This window comes from Sinocyclocheilus grahami, unplaced genomic scaffold (genome assembly GCF_001515645.1).
Source record: "Sinocyclocheilus grahami isolate Dianchi unplaced genomic scaffold, SAMN03320097.WGS_v1.1 scaffold457.1, whole genome shotgun sequence".
In the NCBI taxonomy this organism is placed as follows: domain Eukaryota; kingdom Metazoa; phylum Chordata; class Actinopteri; order Cypriniformes; family Cyprinidae; genus Sinocyclocheilus; species Sinocyclocheilus grahami.
The window spans coordinates 649932-653719 of NW_015505636.1; the positions used below are offsets into that span (position 1 = coordinate 649932).

A 3788-nucleotide genomic window follows, 5' to 3' on the forward strand; every position below is an offset into this window, starting at 1 on the left:
GGTGATGAGGCTCCATTCGGTTCAGGTGTGCCCCATCACACGCCGCCAGCCCTGGCTATTTCAGCGCCCCTGCTCTCTCACGCACCCACTCATGTCGGGAGCCTGGCAAAGGGCAGCGATTAAGGAACGGGATGATGCTGATAATTAGGGGGAGGCAGCCGACTCATCACAGTCTGTTGATATCCAGCCGAAGAGCAATCAACCATAACTTCAGGTGAGCAGGCTCAGAAGTCAGTTTGAACAATCCGGATAAGCGCAAGTAAGTACCATTTTGATTAGCCGTCGTACCTACAATGTTTGTGCACTGTGTAAACAATGAGTGATGTATACGCGCGAGAGATCACTTGCGGCGCTTGCGTAAACTCATAAACTACGCCAGAGCGCGTACACATCTCACGCACCGGAAGCCGTGCGTGTGCTCAAAGCAGTTGGACATAGTGGTGTATTAGAGGTAAAAAAAATTATATAAATACTGTTCGGTTTCTGGCACAAACTGATCGTTTTGTGTCTTAGGACATCAATGTGTCGTCACGAGCCGCAGGGTTTAATTTGGATTTGTATGTGCATGTTTTTTTTACACTCATAGACATTGTTACCATTGCCATCCATTATACGACTGATCGACTGCAACGGTTGGACTTAAAAATCATCAAATGTGTTCTACTGAAGAAACAAAGTCACCTACATCTTGGATGCCCTGGGGGTAAGCAGATAAACATCAAATTTTCATTTTTGGGTGAACTATCCCTTTAACTCAGTACTTTTTTGAAGCACCTTTTACAGCCTTAAGTCTTTTTGGGTATGATGCAACAAGCTTTGCACATCTGCATTTGGCAATTATCTGCCATTCTTCTCCTCACCTCTTCACCTCTCAAGCTCTGTCAGGTTGGATGGGGGCTGACAGACATTTTCAGGTTTCTCCAGAAATATTGGATTGAGTTCAATCCCAGGCTGGGCCACTCAGGGACATTCACAGAGTTGTCTATAAGCCACTCTTGCTGTGTGCTTAGGGTCATTGTCCTGTTGGAAGGTGAACCTTCTGCCCAGTCTGAGGATCTGAATGCTCTGGACTAGGTTTTCATTAAGGTTATCTCAATATTTTGGTGCACCGAGCTTCGGTCCCTGCCGCTGAAAAACAGCCCCACAGCATGAGGCTGCTACCAGCACACTTTACTTTTGGGATGGTACTCTGCAGGTGATGAGCGGAGTTGGTTTCCTTCAAACATGATGCTTAGAATTGAGGTTCATCAGATCAGAGAATCTTGTTTCTCACAGTCTGAGGGTCCTTTAGGTGCTTTTTTTGCATATTCCAAGTGTTTTCATGTGTCTTCACTGAGGAGAGGATTGAGTTTGGCCACACCACCATAAAGCCCAGATCGGTGGAGTGTCGCAGTGATGTTTATCCTTCTGTAGGTCTCTTCAGTCTGTATATATGATGATGGAGCTCAACTAGACCATCAGCTTCTTGGTCACCAGTATAACCAAGCCACTTCTCCATCAATTGCTCATTTTGGCCAGGAGGCTAGCTCTAGGAAGAGTCCTAGTTGTTCCAAGCGTCTTCCATTAAGGATAAAGGAGGCTACATGATTCTGTGAACCTTCAATGCAGCAGAATTTTTTCTGAACTCTTCCCCAGATGTGTGGCTTAACACAAACTTGTTTCTGAGCGCTACAGGCAGTTATTTTGACCTCAGGGCTTGGTTTTTGCTCTGATATGCATTATCAGCTGCTAGACCTTTTTTAAGACGTGTGTGCCATTCCAAATCATACTCATTCAAATGAATTTGCTACAGTTTAACTCCACTCAAAGTGTAGTAACATCTACAAGTGATATGAGTGCTCCTGAGCTAAATTTCAAGTGTCCCAGAAAATGAATACCTATGCAATGAAATCATTTCAATTTTTTTTGCTTCTAATAAATTTGCAAAGATGTTACAAATCTGTTTTGTGCTTTGTCATTATGGTGTATGGAGTGTAGATTTATGTGGGAAAACAAAAGTAATTTAAAGCAGTTTAACATAAGACTGCAAAATAACAAAACGTGAAAAAAATGAAGGGGTATGAATACTTTCGCAAGGCAATGTATATCTGGAACATCAAAGTTTTTCTAAAGGAATTGGATGGAGAAGATTATAAGAGTTACTCATACCTGTGTGTGGTCTTTTATACCTTGCTCTATGAGACAGTCCCTCAAGAAATTCAGTACTCTGCTCTATATTTTTATGGCAGTGGGTTCTGGTTCACATACACACTTATGACTCTTGATTTTAATCAGATGCATTTGGAAAAGACAGACTCTTTTAAATATTAATTTTCTAGACTTTGCCAAGGAGTTTCTGCATAACACTTTAAGCCATTATATTATCTTGAAAACTTTTCAAAGCGTTGGATTATTTTCAACATTGATGAAGTTGTAACCTAGTTTCTGTCACCGGGATGGTGTTCCATCAGCACTGGGGTTTTCCATGTGAGCCAGAGGACATATTATCTCTCGTTCACATCCCCCCTTTTCTTTCTCTCTCTTACCTCACATCCCGTGATTTGTTGGAGGGCTTAATCCAGGATCTTAAATGAAACCTTGAGGGTCTCTATGGGATCAATTTGAAGGGATTTCTCCTCCCTGTTCTCTGTTGTTACTCTTTCTTCCTTGGTTTCTCCGATTCTGTCTTAATTTTTTCTTTTGGCTGAATGCAGCGTGTTTGGAGCCAGATGTATTCGGGTGTCAGTTTGATCTGTTGGTGAAATGCTCTCTGGTGGTTGGCCAATCACTCTTGGCTTTAATCGGGCAATCAGTTGGGGGTCTCTGTTCGCAGGTCCAGTCTACCACTTCCTGGGAGCAGTTAAATAGTAAACGTCTCTGTAGGTGAAAAAATATGATCAAGATAGCCTCGAAAACTGGATTTGACTTTTGCATTTAAGGTAGGGCTGGACGATATGGCCAAAATTTATATCTGACTATATTTCTTAATTTCGGTCGATACAATATAATTCCGATATCGATATGAACACAATTTTAAAAAGCCTCGTAAAAACTGCCAAGAACGCCCACAACAGATGTCTGTGCATACAAACTTATGAAAAATGAATTTGCCAAGTCTATGACACCTCATATAAAACTATATAATATAAAAAAAACAGCACAAATAAATTAATGTTCACATTTTATTTGTATTTAGCCTTCATTCAAACAAGAAATGTGAAATCACTGTCAAATAATCATCTCAGACTCACCTAATTAATATTAATATCTTTAACTTCAAACTATAGGCTAACAATACACTACAAGTTTTTGATAAGATTTTTAATGTTTTCAAAGAATTCTCTTCTGCTCACCAAGCCTGCATTTATTTGAACCAAAATACAGCAAAAACAGTAACATTTTGAAATATTTTTACGATTTAAAATAACTGTTTTCTATTTGAAAATATTAAAAAATTTAATTTATTCCTGATTTCAAAGCTATATTTTTAAGCATCATTACTCAAGTCACATGATCCTTCAGAAATCATTCTAATATTCTGATTTGCTGCTCAAAAAGCATTTATTATTATGTTGAAAACAGCTGATTATAATTTTTTCAGGTTTCTTTGATGAATAGAAAGTTCAGAAGAACAGCATTTATCTGAAATAGAAATCTTTTGTAACATTATAAATGTCTTTATCATCACTTTTGATCAATTTAAAGCATCCTTGCTAAATGTATTAATTTCTATAATTTCTTACCAAAAAAGAAATCATACTGACTCCAAGCTTTTGAATGGAATAGTGTATAATGTTACAAAAGCTTTT

The 3788-nt window shown here is 38.9% G+C and overlaps 1 protein-coding gene and 1 long non-coding RNA gene across 3 annotated transcripts in view; one reads left to right on the forward strand and one right to left on the reverse strand.

The window, feature by feature from the left end:
- Positions 1-3788, forward strand: part of znf438 (zinc finger protein 438) — a 61078-nt gene that overhangs the window by 33763 nt on the left and 23527 nt on the right. The window lies entirely within an intron of this gene.
- LOC107552763 (uncharacterized) overlaps positions 2303-3788 on the reverse strand; it is a 12450-nt gene continuing 10964 nt past the window's right edge. Inside the window, exon 3 of the long non-coding RNA XR_001604892.1 lies at positions 2303-2314. This is a non-coding gene — a long non-coding RNA (uncharacterized lncRNA). The remainder of the gene's footprint in view (positions 2315-3788) is intronic.